The sequence below is a fragment of the Arachis ipaensis genome, chromosome B3 (assembly GCF_059453495.1).
Source record: "Arachis ipaensis isolate K30076 ecotype BB chromosome B3, ASM5945349v1, whole genome shotgun sequence".
Lineage (NCBI taxonomy): Eukaryota > Viridiplantae > Streptophyta > Magnoliopsida > Fabales > Fabaceae > Arachis > Arachis ipaensis.
The window spans coordinates 74,511,169-74,524,607 of record NC_142438.1 but is presented as its reverse complement, the minus strand read 5'-3'; the positions used below and the strand labels follow the sequence as shown (position 1 = coordinate 74,524,607).

Genomic DNA, 13,439 nt, shown 5'->3' with positions numbered 1-13,439 from the left:
TTAGAACTGACATGCTACGCCCAAGACCTGGCGTGCCATGCCCATTTTAGGAAAGGAATTGGCGTGCCACGCCCAGGTTTGCAATGCTGAAATAATGGTCTCACCTTCATATTTAAGGTCCATAGTACGCGAAATCGTGATTATTCATTCCCTGGCTATAGTGCCAAAAACTTGGTGTGGGAGAACATGATCTCAAGACTTCTATCACAATTCCGTGCAACCAACCAGCAAGTGCACTGGGTCGTCCAAGTAATACCTTACGTGAGTAAGGGTCGATCCCACGGAGATTGTCGGCTTGAAACAAGCTATGGTCATCCTTGTAAATCCCAGTCAAGCGGATTCAAATGGTTATGAGGTTTTGATAATTAAAAGACAGGTAAAATATAAAATAGGATAGAGATACATATGTAATTATTAGTGGAAATTTCAGATAAGCGTATGGAGTTGCTTGTTGCTTCTGAACCTTTGCTTTCCTACAGCCTTCTTCCAACCATGTGTTACCTCCTTCCATGGCAAGCTGTATGATCCTCTCGGATGAAAACAAATCCATTTGCGTTGTCACTGCAGGGCTAATTATCTGTCGGTTCCCACTAGCGTCGGAATAGGACCATTGTCCTTTTCCACACTGTCACTTGCACCCCACATTCGCAGGTTTGAAGCTCGTCACAGTCATCCCTTCCCGGATCCTACTCGGAATACCACAGACATGGTTTAGACTTTTCGGATCCTAGGAATGCTGCCAATGGTTCTAGCCTATACCACGAAGACTCTGATCTCACGGAATGGAGGGCTCTGTTTTCAGGAGAGACAACCATGCGTCGTGAACTAGGAGGCCAAGAGATATGCATTCAAGCTCGTTTTCATGTAGAACGGAAGTGGTTGTCAGGCACGCATTCATAAGTGAGAATGGTGACGAGTGTCACATAATCATCACATTCATCATGTTGAAGTGCGAATGGATATCTTAGAATGAAGATAAGCTTGAATTGAATAGAAAACAGTAGTAATTGCATTAATTCATAAGGAACAGCAGAGCTCCACACCTTAATCTATGAGGTGTAGAAACTCTACCATTGAAAATACATAAGTGATGAAGGTCCAGGCATGGCTGAATGGCCAGCCCCCAAAACGTGATCAAGAGATCAAACGATGATCAAAAGATGAAAATACAATAGCAAGAGGTCCTATTTATAATGAACTAGTAACCTAGGGTTTACAGAAATAAGTAAATGATGCAGAAATACACTTCCGGGCCCACTTGGTGTGTGCTTGCGCTGAGCATTGAAGCTTTCACGTGCGTATGCTTTTCTTGGAGTTAAACGCCAGTTCTGGTGCCAGTTTGGGCGTTTAACTCCAGTTTTTATGCCAGTTCTGGCATTTAACGCCAGAAAAGGGTCTCTAATTGGCGTTTTGACGCCAGTTTGGGCCATCAAATCTCGGGCAAAGTATGGACTATTACATATTTCTGGAAAGCCCAAGATGTCTACTTTCCAATGCAATTAAGAGCGTGCCAATTGGGCTTCTGTATCTTGAGAAAATCCCTTTCGAGTGTAGCAAGGTCAGAATCCAACAGCATCTGCAGTCCTTTTTCAGCCTCTGAATCAGATTTTTGCTCAGGTCCCTCAATTTTAGCCAGAAAATACCTGAAATCATAGAAAAATACACAAACTCATAGTAAAGTCCAGAAGTATGATTTTTTGAATAAAAACTAATAAAAATATAATAAAAACTAACTAAAACATATTAATAACTACCTAAAAACAATGCCAAAAAGGGTATAAATTATCCACTCATCACAACACCAAACTTAAATTGTTGCTTGTCCCCAAGCAACTGAAAACAAAATAGGATAAAAGGAAGAGAATATACAATAAATTCCAAACTTATCAATGAAGATTAGCTTCAATTAGATGAGCGGGACTTGTAGCCTTTTTGCTTCTGAACAGTTTTGGAATCTTACTTTATCCTTTGAAGTTCAGAATGATTGGCATCTATAGGAACTCAGAATTCAAATAGTGTTATTGATTCTCCTAGTTCAGTATGTTGATTCTTGAACACAGCTACTTTATGAGTCTTGGCCGTGACCCTAAGCATTTTGTTTTTCAGTATTACCACCGGATACATAAATGCCACAGACACATAACTGGGTGAACCTTTTCAGATTGTGACTCAGCTTTGCTAGAGTCCCCAGTTAGAGGTGTCCAGAGCTCTTAAGCACACTCTTTTTTTGCTTTGGACCACAACTTTAACCGCTCAGTCTCAAGCTTTCACTTGACACCTTCACGCCACAAGCACATGGTTAGGGACAGTTTGGTTCAGCCGCTTAGGCCAGGATTTTATTCCTGTGGGCCCTCCTATCCATTAATGCTCAAAGCCTTGGATCCTTTTTCTACCCTTGCCTTTTGGTTTAAAGGGTTACTGGCTTTTTCTGCTTGCTTTTTTCTTTTTCTTTTTCTCTCTCTTTTTTTTACGCAAGCCTTGCTTTTCACTGCTTTTTCTTGCTTCAAGAATTAATTTTATGATTTTTCAGATTATCAATAACATTTCTCTTTTTTCATTATTCTTTCAAGAGCCAACAATTTTAACATTCATAAACAACAAATTCAAAAATATGCACTGTTTAAGCATTCATTCAGAAAACAAAAAGTATTGCCACCACATCAAAATAACTAAGCTAACTTCAAGATAAAATTCGAAACCATGCACTTCTTGTTCTTTTGCAATTAAAAACCTTTTTCATTTAAGAAAGGTGATGGATTCATAGGACATTCATAGCTTTAGGGAATAGACACTAGACACCAATGATCATGCAATAAAGACATAAACATAAATAAAATATAAAGCATAATTTTCGAAAAACAGAAAAATAAGAACAAGGAGATTAAAGAACGGGTCCACCTTAGTGATGGCGGCTAGTTCTTCATCTTGAAGATCTTATGGAGTGCTTGAGCTCCTCTATGTCTCTTCCTTGCCTTTGTTGCTCCTCCCTCATGGCTCTTTGGTCTTCTCTAATTTCATGGAGGAGGATGGAGTGCTCTTGGTGCTCCATCCTTAGTTGTCCCATGTTGGAGCTTAATTCTCCTAAGGAGGTGTTGATTTGCTCCCAATAATTTTATGGAGAAAAGTGCATCCCTTGAGGTATCTCAGGATTTCATGATGAGGAATTTTCTCATGCTCTTGTTGAGGTCCATGAGTGGGCTCTCTTGTTTGCTCCATCCTTTTCTTAGTGATGGGCTTGTGAGATGAATCTCTCCATCTTCCCATGACTCGGAGTGGAAGCAATTGTCTTCCCTTTCCTCTTTCTAGAGGTTTCTTCGGCCTTTAGTTCCATTAGTGGTTATGGAAAAATAAAAAAGCAATGCTTTCTCCACACCAAACTTAGAAGATTTGCTCACCCTCAAGCAAAAGAAGAAAGAAAAGAGTAGAAGAAGAAGAAATGGAGGAGATGGAGGGAGGTGAGTGGTTCGGCCAAGGGGAGAAGAAGTGTGTATGAGGTGTGGAAATGAAGGTGGTAAGGAGGGGTATTTATAGGGTAAGGGAGAGAGGGTATTCGGCTATGTGTGGATGGGTTTGGGAGGGAAATAGTTTGAATTTGAATGGTGAGGTAGGTGGGGTATAATGATGGAAGGATGTAAGTGGTGAAGAGAGTATGGAGAAGAGGATAAGATTTGATAGGTGAATGGTGTTTGGGGAAGAGGTATTGAGGTGATTGGTCAAGGGTGTATGGGAAAGAGTGTTATGGAAAGGTATGAAGAGGAGAGAAGAAGAGGTGGGGTAGGTGGAGATCCTGTGGGGTCCACAGATCCTAAGGTGTCAAGGAATTTGAGTCCCTGCACCATTCTGGCGTTCAAATGCCCATTCTGTGCCAAATCTGGCATTTAACACCAGCTCTGCTACCTTTCTTGGCATTAAACGCCAGCTCTGCTACCTTTCCTGGCGTTAAACGCCACTCTGCTGCCCATTTCTGGTGTTAAACACCCAGAGTGCTGCCCATTCTGGTGTTTAACGCCCAGAATACTGCCAGGCTGGGCGTTAAACGCCCATTCTGCTATCCTTACTGGCGTTTAAACGCCAGTAAGCCTGTCCTCCAGGGTGTGCTGTTTTTAATGCTATTTTTCATTCTATTTTTGATTTTTCAGTTGTTTTTGTGACTTCACATGATCATCAACCTAAAGAAAACATAAAATAGCAATGAAAAATAAATAAATATAATTAAATAACATTGGGTTGCCTCCCAACAAGCGCTTCTTTAATGTCAATAGCTTGACAGTGAGCTCTTAGAGAGGCTCACAGAGATTCAGAGCTCAGTAGTGGCCTCCCAACACTAAACTTAGAAGTTGAGTGTGGGGGCTCTGTTTGACTCTATATTGAGAGAAGCTTTTCATGCTTTCTCTCCATGGTTACAGAAGAAGATCCTTGAGCCTTAAACACAAGGTAGTCCTCTTTCAATTGAAGGACTAGCTCTCCTCTGTCCACATCAATCACAGCTCTTGCTGTGGCTAGGAAGGATCTTCCAAGGATGATGGATTCATCTTCATCCTTCCCACTATCTAGGATTATGAAATCAGCAGGAATGTAATAGCCTTCAACCTTCACTAAGACATCCTCTACAAGTCTATAAGCATGTTTCCTTGAATTGTCTGCCATCTCTAGTGAGATTCTTGCAGCTTGTACCTCAAAGATCCCTAGTTTCTCCATTACAGAGAGGGGCATGAGGTTTATACTTGACCCAAGGTCACACAGAGCCTTCTTAAAGGTCATGGTGCCTATGGTACAAGGTATGAAGAACTTTCCAGGATCCTATTTCTTCTGAGATAATTTCAGTTAAACCAGATCGCTTAGTTCATTGATGAGCAATGGGGGTTCATCCTCCCAAGTCTCATTACTAATTAACTTGGCATTCAGCTTCATGATTGCTCCTAGATACTGAGCAACTTGCTCTTTAATAATATCTTCATCCTCTTCAGAGGAAGAATACTCATCAGAGCTCATGTATGGCAACAGTAAGTTCAGTGGAATCTCTATGGTCTCTATATGAGCCTCAGATTCATTTGGTTCCTCATTAGGGAACTCTTTGGAGGCTGGTGGACGTCCATTGAGGTCTTCTTCACTGAAAATCACTGCCTTTTCTTCCTCTCCAGGTTCGGCCATGTTGGTTATAGTTATGGCCTTGCACTCTCGTTTTGGATTCTCTTCTGTATTGCTTGGAAGAGTGCTAGCAGGGAGTTCAGTAACTCTTTTACTTAGCTGCCCCACTTGTGCCTCCAAATTTCTAATGGAGGACCATGCTTCATTCATGAAACTGAGAGTGGTCTTAGATAGATTAGAGACTACAGTTGCTAAGTCAGAGTAGCTCTGCTTAGAATTCTCTATCTGTTGCTGAGAAGATGATGGAAAAGGTTTGTTATTGCCAAACCGTGCTCTTATTATTGAAGCCTTGATTAGGCTTCTGTTGATCCTTCCATGAAAGATTAGGATGATTCCTCTATGAAGGATTGTAGGTGTTTCCATAGGATTCTCCGATGTAATTCACTCTTCCATTGCGAGATTCTTAGGGTCATAGGCTTCTTCTTCAGAGGAAGCTTCCTTAGTACTGCCTGATGCAGCTTGCATTCCATATAAACTCTGAGAAATCATATTGACTTGCTGAGTCAATATTTTGTTCTGAGCCAATATGGCATTCAGAGTATCAATATCAAGAACTCCTTTCTTCTGAGTTGTCCCATTATTCACAGGATTCCTTTCAGAAGTGTATATGAACTGGTTATTTGCAACCATTTCAATGAGTTCCTGGGCTTCTTTAGGTGTCTTCTTCAGATGAAGAGATCGATCAGCAGAGTTGTCCAATGACATCTTGGACAATTCAGATAGGCCATCATAGAATATACATATGATGCTCCATTCTGAAAGCATGCCAGATGGACACCTTCTGATCAATTGCTTGTATCTTTCCCAAGCTTCATAGAGGGATTCACCTTCCTTCTGTCTGAAGGTTTGGACTTCCACTCACATATGATGCTCCATTCTGAAAGCATGCCAGATGGACACCTTCTGATCAATTGCTTGTATCTTTCCCAAGCTTCATAGAGGGATTCACCTTCCTTCTGTCTGAAGGTTTGGACTTCCACTCTAAGCTTGCTCAACTTTTGAGGTGGAAAAAATTTGGCCAAGAAGGCATTGACTAGATTTTCCCAAGAGTTCAGGCAATCTTTAGGTTGTGAGTCCAACCTTGTCCTAGCTCTGTCTCTTACAGTAAAGGGGAAAAGCTTAAGTCTGTAGACCTCAGGATTAACCCCATTGGTCTTAACAGTGTCACAGATTTGCAAGAATTCAGCTAAAAACTAATGAGGATCTTCCAATGGGAGTCCATGAAACTTACAATTCTGCTGCATTAGAGAAACTAATTGAGTCTTAAGCTCAAAGTTGTTTGCTCCAATTGCAGGAATTGAGATGCTCCTTCCATAGAAGTCAGAAGAGGGTGCAATAAAGTCACCAAGCATCTTCCTTGCATCTCCACCATTGTTGTTGGGTTCGGCCATCTCTACTTCTTTTTCAAAAAATTCAGTAAGGTCCTCTCCAGAGTGTTGTGCTTTAGCTTCTCTTAGCTTCCACTTTAAAGTCCTTTCAGGTTCCGGATCAGCTTCAACAAGAATGTTCTTATCCTTGCTCCTGCTCATATGAAAAAGAAGAGAACAGAAGAGAAGAGGAATCCTCTATGTCACAGTATAGAGATTCCTTTATGTGAGTAGAAGAGTAGAAGAGTAGAATGATGATGTAGAGAGAAGAGATGAAGAATTCGAACTCAGAGAGAGGGAGAGAGGGTTCGAATTATAAGAAGAAGAGAAGTTAGTGATTAAATAAATAAATAGAAGGAGATGATAGAGAGAGAGTTTTCAAAAATAATTAAAAATAAAAGAAAAATATTTTTTGTTTTTATTTTAATTATTAGTTAAAATTCGAAATTATTAAAAGGAATAAAATAAAATTAAAATTTAAAACAATTAGTTAATTAAAAAGGAATTTTGAAAAAGTGGTGAGGAGTTTTCGAAAATTAAAGAGAGAAAAGTAGTTATGTAGTTTTGAAAGAAATAAGAAATAGTAAACTTTTAAAATCAAACAAAAAGTCAAGTAGTGAATTGAAAAAGATTTGAAAATCAATTTTGAAAAGATAAGAAGTTAGAAAAGATTTTGAAATTGATTTTGAAAAAGATATGATTGAAATTTATTTTGAAAAAGATTTGAGAAGGAAATTAAAAAGATTTAATTTTGGAAATTAAAGTTGATTACTTGACTAACAAGAAACTACAAGATATGATTCTAGAATTTAAAGATTGATCCTTTCTTAATAGGCAAGTAACAACTTGAAAATTTTTTAATCAAAATATTAAATGTTAGCATTAATTTCAAAAATATGAAATAAAAATAAGAAAAAGATTTCGAAAATCAAATTTTAAAGTTTTCAAAAATTATGGAAGAAAAATGAAAAAGATTTGATTTTTTGAAAAAGTTTTGAAAAGATAGGATTTTTAATTTGAAATTCTGACTTGACTAATAAGAAACAACTAAATTTTAAAATTTTTGACTAAATCAATCTAAAATTTCGAAAATTATGAGCAAAACAAGGGAAAGATATTTTTTTAATTTTTGAATTTTTAATGAGGAGAGAGAAAAACACAAAAATGACACAAAACATGAAAATGCAAGATCAAAACACATAATGCATGCAAGAACACTTTGAATGTCAAGATGAATACCAAGAACACTTTGAAGATCATGATGAACATCAAGAACATATTTTTGAAAATTTTTAAGAAAAGAAAAACATGTAAGACACCAAACTTAAAAATTTTTAAACTTTAGACAATAAGAATTCAAAAATGCATATGAAAAACAATAAAAGACACAAAACAAGAAAAACACAATATCAAACAAAGACAATCATTAAGAACAACTTGAAGATCATGAAGAACTTAATGCATGGACTTTCAAAAATTTATTGGAAAAATCAACATATGCAATTGACACTAAACTTAAAATTTGACACTAGACTCAAACAAGAAACACAAAATTTTTGGTTTTTATGATTTTATTAATTTTTTTTGGATTTTTCGAAAATTAATTTGGAAGAGAAAATAAGGAAATTCAAAATTTTAATTCGAATTCCAGGAATCATGCAATATTAGTCTAAAGATTCAGTCTAAAAAGATTAGACCTGGGTAGCCAAGCATCAGCAGAACATTACATACAACAGCCAAATTGATTGGAATCAACTAGCTCCTGTGATGATAAAAGCATCATCTGAAACTCTAGAATTCATTCTTAAAAATTCTGAAGTCATAGAATAATTTTTTTTTTTTTGAATTTTTTTCGAAAATAAAAAAGCTTAAAAATAAAATAAAATTACCTAATCTGAGCAACAAGATGAACCGTCAGTTGTCCAAACTCGAACAATCCCCGGCAACAGCGCCAAAAACTTGGTACACGAGATCGTGATTATTCATTCCCTGGCTATAATGCCAAAAACTTGGTGTGGGAGAACGTGATCTCAAGAATTCTATCACAATTCCGTGTAACTAACCAGCAAGTGCACTGGGTCGTCCAAGTAATACCTTACGTGAGTAAGGGTCGATCCCACGGAGATTGTCGGCTTGAAGCAAGCTATGGTCATCCTTGTAAATCTCAGTCAAGCGGATTCAAATGGTTATGAGGTTTTGATAATTAAAAGAGAGGTAAAATATAAAATAGGATAAAGATACTTATATAATTCATTGGTGGAAATTTCAGATAAGCGTATGGAGTTGCTTGTTGCTTCTGAACCTCTGCTTTCCTACTGCCTTCTTCCAACCATGCGTTACCTCCTTCCATGGTAAGCTGTATGATCATCTCGGACGAAAACAAATCCATCTGTGTTGTCACCGCAGGGCTAATCATCTGTCGGTTCCCGCTAGCATCAGAATAGGACCATTGTCCTTTTACGCACTGTCACTTGCGCCCCACATTCACAGGTTTGAAGCTCGTCACAGTCATCCCTTCCCGGATCCTACTCGAAATACCACAGACAAGGTTTAGACTTTCCGGATCCCAAGAATGCTGCTAATAGTTCTACCCTATACCACGAAGACTCTGATCTCATGGAATGGAAGGCTCTATTGTCAGGAGAGACAACCATGCGTCGTGAACCAGGAGGCCAAGAGATATGCATTCAACGCGTTCATAAGTGAGAATGGTGATGAGTGTCACATAATCATCACATTCATCATGTTGAAGTGCAAATGGATATCTTAGAACGAAGATAAGCTTGAATTGAATAGAAAACAGTAGTAATTGCATTAATTCTTAAGGAACAGCAGAGCTCCACACCTTAATCTATGAGGTGTAGAAACTCCACCGTTGAAAATACATAAGTGATGAAGGTCCAGGCATGGCCAAATGGCCAGCCCCCCAAAACATGATCAAGAGATCAAACGATGATCCAAAGATGAAAATACAATAGCAAGAGGTCCTATTTATAATGAACTAGTAACCTAGGGTTTACAGAAATAAGTAAATGATGCAGAAATCCACTTCCGGGCCCACTTGGTGTGTGCTTGGGCGGAGTATTGAAGCTTCATGTGCATAGGCTTTTCTTGGAGTTAAACGCCAGTTCTGGTGCCAGTTTGGGCATTTAACTCCAGCTTTTATGCCAGTTCTGGCGTTTAACGCCAGAAAAGGGTCTCTGACCTGCGTTTTGATGCCAGTTTGGGCCATAAAAACTCGTGAAAAATATGGACTATTATCTATTACTGGAAAGTCCAAGATGTCTACTTTCCAATGCAATTGAGAACGCGCCAATTGGGCTTCTGTAGCTTGAGAAAATCCATTTCGAGTGCGGAAGGGTCAGAATCCAACAACATCTGCAGTCCTTTTTTAGCCTCTGAATCAGATTTTTTCTCAGGTCCCTCAATTTCAGCCAGAAAATACCTAAAATCATAGAAAAATACACAAACTCATAGTAAAGTCCAGAAGTGTGATTTTTTGAATAAAAACTAATAAAAATATAATAAAAACTAACTAAAACATATTAAAAACTACCTAAAAACAATGCCAAAAAGGGTATAAATTATCTGCTCATCAGTCCACTATAGAGTTTTATATTTCATTGGAAAACTCTCGATGTCAGCTTTCCAACGCCACCAAAATCATATCATTTGGACCTCTACAACTCAAGTTATGTTCCTTTGAAGTTGAAGAGGTCAGGCTGGTAACTCTACAGGGACGTGTTGTGCTCCTTGTGTTTTCGGGGTCAATATCTTACTCAATTCCAGTGTTGATTATAAAGTGTTAGAAATTTCTGGATGTCTACTTTCTAATGGCACTGGAATCACCTCATTTGGAGTTGTGTAGCTCAAGATATCTTCATTTGAACAGGAGGAGGTCAGGCTGGCATATGCCCTGGCGTGCCCCGCTAATGCTTGGCGTGCCACGCCCATAGTGGAGGCTCAAAATCACTTCTCTGGAACTCAAGCCTGGCATGCCATGCCCAAAACACCAAGTGGCACGCCCTCTTTGAGATCTTGGCTTCACAAACTTGGCGTGCCACGCCCATAGCACCAAGTGGCATGCCCATAGTGATGCAACTTCCTCCCTTCTCTGAAAAATATAATTGGCGTGCCATGCCCATGGTGTAGTGTTGAGCACCCTTTCTGTTTTATAAGCCTGGCATGCCACGCCAAGAGCACCAAGTGGCACGCTAGCTTCCTTTGCTTCTTTTGTGCTTTTTGCTTCTTTTTTCACCATTTTTTTATAAAGTTAAACAATTCAAAGAAATCGAAGCAATATACAACTTAAGTACAAAAATACTCAATGACTAAGCAAAATGAATTAAATTTTGATATGGAAAAGCATAAAAAAATATATCATGATGCACAGTCATCAAGGAGGCCTCAAGAAGAAAGTACCCAAGGGCTAGAGGAACAAGAAGATTTCTACTGAAGACTTCTCACCTAGCATGAGAGTAGTCTTCACAAAAAGTCCAGTCATGCCACATACTGTGAATCGGATCCTGTCTCTGGAGCATGGTGAATTAATTCATGAGGGCACAGGGAGGAAGTTTACAATAAGGGGTGAAGACCTAAGCCCTTATGAACCTCCGTCAAGGAGCTGTCCGTCAAGCTAATGACGGTAAAGAAGCGCTTGTTGGGAGGCAACCCAACCATACGTATCCTATATTTTAATTTCACTTTCTTTTGTTTTATTTTCACTAATTTGAGTTTGATTTCATATTAAGTTGTTTTCTATTTATTTTCGTAGTATAGTACTTAGAACAGAAACAGAAAAGCACAGCAGGAAAAGCAGCACACCCTGAAAGAGATTGCCTGCTGGCGTTGAACGCTAAACGTCCATACAGGAGCAGTCCAGGACCAATTTTTAGTCCCCCTAAGGCGTTCAATGCCCATTCCTAGCGTTGAATGCCAGAAATTCTAAAAAAATGTGGGAGATCCCCCTGGTGGCGTTCAACGCCAGCCCGACGTTCAATGCCCAGGGGGGAAACAGCATGCTATTTTGAATTTTTGAAGTCCTTGGCCAATGGATAACACCCAACCACCAACCACTTCACCATTTGCTCACTTTTATCCGTTCTCTCTCTCCTTTCACCCACTTTTCCATCCACATTCATCTATCCCATCACCCATCACTTCCCTTGATTCTTTCACCGCACCTTTCACTCCACCCAATCACCTCTCATCAATCCCATCTATATCTCTTTCTAACAACCACATTCAAAATTCAATTTCCCTCATTTTTTCCTCCCCAAAACCGAACCAAGCCCCACACCCCTCCTATAAATACCCCTCCCTTCATCTATTTTCACCACACTTTCACTACTCTTCCCCTCTTACTTCCCCTTCACCATACACATTCCCTTTCTTCATTTTCTCCCCTTTCTTCACCCAAAGGCCGAAGCCTCTAACCCCTCCCCTCTATCTATTCCTTCTATTTTCTTGTCTTGTTCTTGTCTTATATTTTTATTTTCTCGGAGACGAGCAAAATTTTTAAGTTTGGTGTTTGACACTCTGCTTTTTGCTCCATTCTTACCTCTATGGCACCAAAGAGCGGAGAATTTTCAAGAAAAAGAAAGGAGAAAGCCCTTGCTTCCGAGCCATGGGATTTCATAAGATTCTTCTCCAAGGCCCATCAAGACCATTTTTATGACGTGGTGAGGAAGAAGAAGGTGATTTCCGAGGTCCCCTTCAAGCTGAAAGATGATGAGTACTCGGAGGTTGGTGTGTTGATGGAGCAGGAATTCTATGCCAACTCTTGGGTCACAAAGAAGCATGATACAAGCGCAAACCTAGAGCCAAAGAATTGGCGCACCATGGTCATAGGGCACATCATGAATTTTAGCCCTGAGAGTGTGAGGGTGGCGCTATAGTTGCTAGAGCCACAAAATGAGCCTAATTCATACACTCGAAAGGTCAACACTGACCAAAAGTTGGATCAAGTCCTTGCTGACATCTGCGTGCCTGGAGCTAAGTGGAGGAGGGATGCTCAAGGTCGGCCTTACCAACTGGGTGATGCATGAGCATCTTTCCTATCTTTTTCTAGTGATTTTGCATTTAATTTGTTGAGTTTAATGAAGAATTAATTATATTTTAGCCACTATTGATGCTACTTTGAGTCTTGTGCAATTTTGTTTATTTTAGGTAGCATTTGGCTGGATTTGATGGAGTTTCTGCAGCACAAGAACTAAAGGAGATGACAGCGAGGAGCGACGCGTACACGTATCTGACACGTGCGCGTGATTTGGAACTTTCGATGGCGACGCATGCGCGTACTTGACGCGTATGCGTGAAAAGCGAAGATGCACAGCGACGCGTGTGCGTACCTGACGCATACGCGTGACACGCTAAGAATACCATCGATGCGTACGCGTGACTGACGCATACACGTGACATGCGTCACGTACAGAAAACGCAAAAAAATGCTGGGGGTGATTTCTGGGCTGTTTTGACCCAGATTCCAACCCAGAAAACACAAATTTGAAGCTGTAGAATGGACGAAACAAGTGGTCCCCATCCATCAATTGAAGACATGCTGATTGCTTTAATTAATTCTGATTTAAATTTAAATTTGAAAATAGGAAAAGATATTATTTTAGTTTTAGAAGATAGATTTTTAAATTAATTAGGATTAGATATAAAAGGGGATTGGAATTATTCCACAAGGGGGGAATTCCAATTCCAGACTACTAAAAATATATTTTATCAGAATCCTTATTTTCTCTTTGCCATGAGAAACTAAACCTCCACTGTTAAGGTTAGGAGCAAGGTTCTGAAAACCGAACCGGTCATCGAACCGTTCTAGTCACTGGTTCACTGGTTTATAGGTTCAACCGGTTTGACCGTGGTTGAACCGAAAAAACTGTTTTCTAATAAAATAATAAATAAAATATAAATAAA

General features: G+C 39.3%; 1 non-coding gene across 1 annotated transcript; it reads left to right on the top strand.

Moving 5' to 3' along the window:
- The first annotated feature begins 6,033 nt into the window (after positions 1 to 6,033).
- LOC148571146 (small nucleolar RNA R71) lies at positions 6,034 to 6,137 on the top strand. The gene has a single exon (XR_015908077.1). It is a non-coding gene; the product is annotated as a small nucleolar RNA R71 (small nucleolar RNA).
- The last annotated feature ends 7,302 nt before the right edge of the window (positions 6,138 to 13,439 follow it).